Below are 8,688 nucleotides of genomic sequence, written 5' to 3'. Positions count from 1 at the left end.
ATATAGATTTTGTTTAATTAAGACGGCTTTCTAACAGTTTGGTTTATCTAGCAATGAACTGCTTAAAAATGTTATGAGTTTGTGAGAGTTAAAGTTTCAATAATGATAAGTTAGCTTGTACTGGGATAACTCTCCCATCGATAAGAATAATAAACCTGAAAAAAAAAAAAACCAAACCCACAAATATTTGAAGACATTGGAGAGCTGTCAAAACCTGACCAGAACTATAGGAGATTTGACCAGTAAAAGAAGGGAATTATAATAACTGAGTGAGATGCATGTTAATACAGCCTTTTCCCTGGGGACATTCCCCAGTCCTCAGGTGCAGGGCAGCTAGAACTCAAGTAGATCCCTTTAGTTTTATTGACTTGTGATGTCAGTGAAGAGATTTCAGGCAGCACACTGAGGGTAATATCAGAGAGTAGGTGACAAAGAGGGAAGAACTTTAATACCTGCCTATAAAAAGCCCTAAAATCCTTGGCTGACCATTGAACTATATATGTGCTGGAGATCCTCCAGTGATGCCAGCAGAGAGTAGCAGCTGAAAGGACTGGACAGAGATTTCAGTTGCTGTACACTGCAAGGAAACAGAATTGGAATATGAGGACTGCCAAAGATAGAGGGGCTTGGTAAAACCTTCAGGCATTTGACAGACTAGTCTTAACAAAGTATGAATCAAAGGCTCCAGAAGTTAAAGATGATTTGCCTTCAATTACATGTCAGGGAATAATTGATCCTTTTCAGAGGAAGAAGACAGAAATCAGAAACTCTACAATATATTATCCTTATCATCCTATACACAATGAAAAATTAATATATATTAATATATATCCTAAGAAACAGAAAATTGTGGGTGTCTGTGCTCTGCCAAAAAAAAAAAAAAAAAAAAAAGCAACCTATAGAAATAGATCCCAAGGTGAATCACCTAGTGGCATAGGGGAGTAAACCAGTATTATAAATACGTTTAATAATTTAAAGAAAATGATGGTCAAAATGAATGAACAGGTGTGCAATCTCAGCAGGTACACAGGAACTGTGAAAAAGAACCAAACAGAAATACTAGAACTGAAAGTGTAATATTGGTAAAGGGCTTAACAGCAGATTGAAATAAGGCCGGTATATTATGAAGGGCAATCCATAGAAATTATTCAACTTAAAGAGAAAAAAATTAGAAAAAAGTAAACAAAGTCTTGGTGACCTATGAGGCAATATTAACTAGTCTAACAAACATTTAATTGGATTCACAGAAGGAAAGGAAAGAGCAAGAATGGGCTAAGGAAGTAATTTAAAAATAATGGTTGAAAGTTTACCATGATCAACCCTACATATCTATGACACTAAGAGGACTCTAAGTAGGATAATTACAAAGAAAACCACATATCATAAACTAACTGCAGAAAACCAAAGCTAAAAAATTTCATCTCAAAACCAATAATATGAATCCCATCAGATAAAAATGGAAGTTAAAACTGCAGGGAAGGAAAAAAATCTGTTTGCCCAAAATTCTATATCCAGTGAAGATACCATTAAAATGCACATAAAATAAAAATATTTTAGATTTAAAAAGTTGAGAGAATTTCTCTGTAGCTGTTCTGAACTACAAGAAATACTAAAGGAAATTCTCCAGCCTGAAGTGAGGTAAGTCTCTATCTACAAGAAAAAAATGAAGAACAAAAATTATGTATACGTTGGGTAAATATAAAAGTTATCTTTTTTTCTTCTCTTGATATCTGTAAAAGACAACTAACTGCTTTATCAAAACAACATTTTACTATGTGGTTTATAATTTGTGTGCATTTAAAGCATGAGAGCAATGGCACATAGTACTGAGGAACCAAAAAGTCCTGTCGCAAATTTTTAAATTTTATATGAAGTACAATATTAACTCTAGGCAGAATGCGGTAATGTAAGAACACCCAGTAAAAAGAAAATACAAAGAGATGTAGCTAAGAAGCAGAGCAACTAAATAGGATTAGTACAAAAAAAAAAAAAAATAATAATAATGAATGTCATCCCTTGAAGTATTCAAGTAGAAATGTCATCACATCAGGAATCTCAGAAAGATATGGGTTTGAATCATTTTTATTCTCCTCAAAACTTCTGATTTGGGCATAAGACACACTTTCATTAATTTCTTTTCCCGTCCCCCTCAAAGCAGTATGTTTCACAAAACATGTTTTGCTTTTGAACTTTTTGCCATCTTTCATGTGGTATTGTGGATGTTTGCATTCATAAGCTCAATTTCTTGATCACTCTCATGAATTCAGAACAAAGCTAATAAATAGTATTATATTTTGCTGCAGTTTTTGCCAAGTTTATGCTTTCCATATAACTTTCTTTCTGTATTTATGTAATGTCTTGCACAATTATTACTGAGAAATACAATATGAATTTTTTAAATCTATTCTCACTTGCATACTAACAAGTACCATACATACAAAGAAAAAATGGAAAATTCCAGAACTCCACTCCCATATGCCCTCCCCCATCCAAACTTCTCCCATAGTGGAGCACTGCCAAGTACTTTCAGAGCTTAATCTAATTTACTTCTGCCCAGCTCTGATTTTTTTTTACAACGTCAGGGACCTTTTTAGACTCCCCCAGCTCCAGTCAGTGGATTGTGCTTCTCCCCCATGGGCCACCCCAAAGATGAACCCCAGGAGTCTGAAAAAAAGCATTTGTGCTCAACAATCAGAATTAACAAATGGCAGTTTTCTCCCAGGGTCAAAAAACTAGGCAACCCTGCTCCCCTTCCCTTTTTCCTGGACTCCCTCCCTCTAACATCAAATTGGCCTCCTCCAATCCTGTGGAAAAGAAAACAGAATGCCTGGGCCTGCGCCTGAGTGTTTCCAGCTAGCATTGCAATGCCAAGGCCAATTCTCCAGGCCAGGGTCTGGGGGGTGGGGGGAGCAGATGCAAATTAACCGGGCTCTTGCGAAAGTGGTTTCTTTTCCTTTCCTTTCCACGCACAGTCATCTCTGTCAGCAGAACTCCCCACAGGCTGTGGAACCTGCCTCCTTGGTGAGAGGCCCCCGTCGACAGGCCCTCACCTTTCCCTTCACCTCGCACTAGCGCTGCGACAACTTTTCTCTCCGTGTCCCCCTCCCCCTCCTCGCTCGTTCGGACGCCCGCGCCTCCCGGGACAACCGGCCCGCGGCGGCCCAGCGCCCAGCGCGGGGGGCGGGGTCCGAGGCCCGCGCGGCCGCTCGCCCTGGGGGAGGGTCCGGGCGAGTCGGGGCCACGCCCCCGAGCCCCGCACCGCCCCCCCCCTCCGGGCTCTAGTTTGTCTTTAATTTGAAAAGTCCTCCTCTTCCTTCTCTGCTTCCCGCCCCTACTCCTTACTCCGCTCCGCGGGGAAACTTCGACCCCGGGCTTGGCGTCGCGGGCGCGCGGACAGCGGGCCGGGCGGTGAGTGGGGCCGGGCGGCGGGCGAGGAGCGGGGCCCCGGAGGAGGGGCGCGGAGCTGGGTGGTGAGGGGAGGCCGGGAGCTGGCGGGCGCGGGGACGCGCGGCGTCCTGGGCCGGCAGCGGCCCGCCCGCTGTGCCGCGCGCTGCATCCTCAGGTGGTGCCGGAGTTTCGGGGCTCCCGGCGCGCGTCTGTCGGGAGACGCGGCGGGACAGGCGGAGCCTCTTGCCAGCCCCGGGTTGGGGGTCGGGGCCCCCTGGACCTTAACGTGAGCTGCAGCGGCCCCGGAATGAAAGCTTTCTGTTGCAAAGACCGTTCTGCAGGAGCAAAAGTGCGCTCTGGGAGAGTTGGCCGCGCTTCCCGGCCCTCCGCGTCTCCTTCCTAGCGTCTCCTGCGGGAGGAAGGCGCGTTGCTGGGGCCCGCTCTGTCTCGCAGGCCGGGTCCCGCCTGATTGGGCTTCTCGTGCGTCTCTCGCAGGCATTGCCTCGGCGCTGCACTCAGGTGCTCCCACCAGGCTGATTCGCAGGTAAAACGGTTTGTGGTAACTTCGCAGATTGGGCGGGCGGATGGGCGGGGGTTCCTGGAGAGAACTCTTCTCTCATTTTGAAAATGCGGACAAACTGGGGTGATGTCATTTATTTTGGAGTGTACTTGAGATGTTTCTATTAAATAAAACGTTTATGTTTCAACTTAGCTTTTTCTTTCATTTATTTTCTGGTATTTTTATCTTCTCTTAGGAGCTACAATTCAGTTGATAAATTTTTAGTTCTATATTGCGTATTTAAAATGTAGCTACCAAAACGAGTACAGATGAAGCTTATGAGGCATTAAGATTGATTTCCCACCATATAAAAAAAAGATTGATTTTCCCACCTACTTAAGAATATGGATTTAATATTTTACTCAATTGTCTTGGTTAATTTTGAAATACTAGCGTCATTTCCATTAGATTTGGGAAAGCCAAGAATGCTCCTCATGACATTCTGTGACATTGTTGTGAATTGTATAGACCAGTGATATCAGGCAAGGGAACACATTAACATTCTGATTAGGAAAAAAAGAAACGAAATTATCTCTTTTTACACATAATGTGATTGTGTATCTTGGATGTCTATAGGAAGCAACTGAAAATATCCTGGGAAAAGAACTTAATGAAGTGTCCAATTGTATCTAACCATAATTAATAGATATCAATAGATGTTACATAAACAAAAAATACAATTGAACAAAATAAACCGTTCAGTTTAGCCTGAAATAACACGAAATTGAAAACTTATTTAAAAAAGGTAAAACTACAGACTTGAAAATACAATGAATGTATAAGTAAGTGCATTAAGATACGTTTTTCTAAAGATATAATTTCTTTAAGAGAATATATAAATTAAATAGATTCCTAACTGAATTTTTTTGTTTCTAAGTCAACTGTTTAGCCCTTGTGGAAAAACAGTAGATATACTTACTACATAATAAAAGCTGTTATCAAGCTATAGTGATTAAAAGACAGTGGAATAGGGCGCCTGGGTGGCTCAGTTGGTTAAGCGACTGCCTTCGGCTCAGGTCATGATCCTGGAGTCCCGGGATCGAGTCCCGCATCGGGCTCCCTGCTCGGCAGGGAGTCTGCTTCTCCCTCTGACCCTCCCCCCTCTCATGTGCTCTCTCTCATTCTCTCTCTCTCAAATAAATAAATAAAATCTTTAAAAAAAAAAAAAAAAGACAGTGGAATAGGGAATAGACCAGACAAGTCAATGAAACTGAAGAGACAGATTTAAGAATAAAAGGAATGCTGCCATTTTATAAACATACATTTTAAATCAGGTGGTGGGGAAGAAATGACATGTAATTGATCATGCTTAAATAATCAGGTGTTTATTTGGGAAAACTAATAATAAAACTGGACCTTTCTTACTCTTAGCACACAAATGTGATCTAGATGACTTATTAATTTTAATATAAAGGTATGAAACCTGAAAGTAAAAGAGGAAAACCTGAATGAATATTTGTGAACATGGCATGTGGGTAAAGTGTTTTTGAGGTTGATAGAAAAACCTACAGCCTCTTTAGGGACATGGTTCTTACTAACAATTCACATTCAGAAAACAAACATATAGGGGAATTGTTAACGGAAAAGGAGCTAGTTATAGTAGTATGCCTAGAACTCTCATTAAGGCTTTTAAAATCAACAATTAATTTGAGGACATAGTTCAAAGCAAGAGAAATGCAAATGGAAAGCAGTATACTCAGCCAGGCTAATTATCAGAAAAGTACAATTAAAATAAGAGTTTTTGTGTGTTTTACTGATTTTGAAAGTCTGATAATATTCAGTATTGTTGATAATGAGTTGAGAGAAATACAGTCTAACAAACTCTTAGTGGAAATGTATTGATAAAGCTTTTTTATGGTGGTAGCTATTAAACTTTTCAAATATTCAGTTATTGGAGTTTATCATGCTCTTTTTTTTTTTTTTTAAGATTTTATTTATTTGCGAGAGAGAGAATGAGAGACAAAGAGCACGAGAGGGAGGAGGGTCAGAGGGAGAAGCAGACTCCCCGCTGAGCAGGGAGCCCGATGTGGGACTCGATCCCGGGGCCTCCAGGATCATGACCTGAGCCGAAGGCAGTCGCTTAACCGACTGAGCCACCCAGGCGCCCAGAGTTTATCATGCTCTTAAGCATGCAAATAAAAATCTGTGTCAAAGATGGTCACAGTAGTATTGGGGTTTTTTTGGTTTTTTTAAAGATTTTATTTATTTGAGAGAGAGAGTGAGAGAGAGAAAGAGCACAAGAGGGGGGAGCGGGAGCGGGAGAGGGAGAAGCAGACTCCCTGCTGAGCAGGTAGCCCGATGTGGGACTCGATCCCGGGACTCCAGGATCATGACCTGAGCCAAAGGCAGTCGCTTAACCAACTGAGCCACCCAGGCGCCCCACAGTAGTATTGTTTTTAATACAGAAAACTTGGAAATAATTTCATAACCATTGATTGGGATTTGGTTACATAATTTATGGTACATCCAAAGGTGAGATAATGTATAGTTTAAAACATTTGATAGCTCTAAATGTTCTAAAGTGGAAATATGTCCAAAGTATATTATAAGTTGGAACACAAAAAACAAGTTGAAACAGTATATATATAAATAGAATATATATACAGTAACAGCATTTTTGTAAATAATGTAGAACTAGACTGAATTATGTGTATTCATGTTCTCTTAGTTCTATAATGTATGTATGTCTAAGGAAAAAGTGGTGTTACTATAATAGGAAAAATAATAAATAAAGATTCTGGAAGTGTATTTAGTAATTTATATAGAATAATTCCTTTCTGGATATATTAGTTGTCATTCAATGTAGAAAAAATATATTTTTTTTCACAAAGCTTTCCATGTTGTTCTCTTCATTTACTTTATTTTTGAATGTCCTCTTTCAGTTTCTTCCTTGAAAATCCCTTCCTTTATCTCCTTCCTTAATATTGAGTGCTATGATGTTTCTTAGAGGCATATAACTGAAAACTTTTGCCTGAGGGATTTCACAGCCTGTTAACTTTCTTACAAACAAAAAATGCAGGAATGTTCATGTTCTTTATGTTTCTCAGCAGCATTGTATTAAAATTAAAATTAACCTTTACAGTATTTCAGGATGAGAGAGAGATGCTTAAAAAGAAAAATAAAATTGAACTACAAAAAGTAAAAAAGAACGTATAGCAAAAATGAAGAAAAAATAAAGGACAGATTTTGGGGAAAAATTCTTAAAGTTCTAATACTATTCATATTAATAAAGAAAATCTAAAAAAAAGACAAATGGAAAAATGGACAAATGACAAACAGTTCATGAGAAAATGGAGTTGCAAATTACTTTTAAATGTAATTAAAAACTCAACTTCCTCATAAGATATGGAAAATATAGTGGTTTTACTTTTCGGATTGGCAATGACAAAAATGTTGATAACACATCATTTAGGACTGTAACACATTTTTGTCTCATGTGAATTGATTCACATCCTTTGGAATACAGTTTGAGAGTATATATCAAAATAAAAATGCACAAAACTTTGATCCAGCAGTTCTGCTTCCAGGAATTTAATACACAGGTACACGAAGAAGTATATGTAAGTCTATTTTAGCATGCTTTTAATTGCAGGTATTTGGAAACTATTTAAATTTTCATCATTGATAGGCCAATTAAAACTGATGATTACCAGAATGGAGCTGGGCAAGGGGATGGGTTAAATATGTGATGGGGATTAAGGAGTGCGCTTGTGATGAGCACAGGGCCATGTATGGGAGTATTGAATAACTATATTGTACACCTGAAACTAATATAACACTATGTTAACTAACTGGAATTTAAATAAAAACTTAAAAAAAATAGGCCAATTAAATAAACTGGTATGGCCATTAAAAAGAATAAGGTTATATGAATTGTAGTCAACATCAAGACATTTTTAACATATGAAGAAACAAAATACAGAAAGGTATGTAGAGGACTGTCATTTGTATTAAAAGACATACTAGTTTGTGTATACTTAGAAAATCTCATGGAAGACAAAAAGTCCATCTGTGGTTGCCTTTTGAAATGAGAAACGGGGATCTAGGTAGGAGGGATTTTTACTTTTCGTGGTATAAATATATGTACTCCTTGACTAGATTAATTCCAGTGTTTGTTTGCAGATAATACCTATTTTAAATATGTTCTTTTAAATGTAAGGTTTCTTATCAAAATGATTTAATTGTAGGTCATATGCCATCCTGTTTTGTTACAGTTTTTAATACTAGAAGACTAGCCAGAAAATGACGCAATAAGGCATTTTCTGGTAATCTTCCAGGTATCATAACTGACATGGTAATGTTTCCTTAAATGTGTTGTATAAATATTATGATATTACTACTCTTCTGATATCTTTGTACTCCAGGTAACAAAGACATTTCCCCCTTAAAAGCTAAAATGGAGAAGCCTAATATTTTCACACAATTGAAACCAATTTAATGTCTAATAAAAGCTATTTATGAACTGTGGCTATCACTTTGCTTCCATTTAAATATTTATTTATTTATTTAATGATTTATTAATTTTGGCTTTGTTTTAAAATAAAAGAATGAGATTAGGAGGCGCCTGGGTGGCTCAGTCAGTTAAGTGTCTGACTCTTGGTTTAGGCTCCAGTTATGATCTCCAGTCATGTGGGCACATGCATAGGAGTGCTGCAGGAAGGGGCTCATGTGGGCACATGCATAGGAGTGCTGCAGGAAGGGGCTCATGTGGGCACATGCATAGGAGTGCTGCAGGAAGGGGC

General features: G+C 38.9%; 1 protein-coding gene across 2 annotated transcripts in view; it reads left to right on the top strand.

The window, feature by feature from the left end:
- Positions 1 to 3,262: 3,262 nt before the first annotated feature.
- PLSCR4 (phospholipid scramblase 4) overlaps positions 3,263 to 8,688 on the top strand; it is a 45,947-nt gene continuing 40,521 nt past the window's right edge. The window contains exons 1-2 of one of the 2 annotated variants that reach the window (XM_034996376.1): positions 3,263 to 3,408; positions 3,883 to 3,931. The gene's annotated coding sequence lies outside the window, so the exon portion shown is untranslated. The remainder of the gene's footprint in view (positions 3,409 to 3,882; positions 3,932 to 8,688) is intronic. The other variant, XM_034996385.1, reaches the window with a different exon arrangement.

This window comes from Mirounga leonina, unplaced genomic scaffold, assembly GCF_011800145.1.
Source record: "Mirounga leonina isolate KUSES-001 unplaced genomic scaffold, KU_Mleo_1.0 Mir_115, whole genome shotgun sequence".
Taxonomy (NCBI): Eukaryota; Metazoa; Chordata; class Mammalia; order Carnivora; family Phocidae; genus Mirounga; species Mirounga leonina.
Note: the sequence above shows the minus strand (reverse complement) of the source record. Positions and strands in the feature narration are given on the sequence as shown.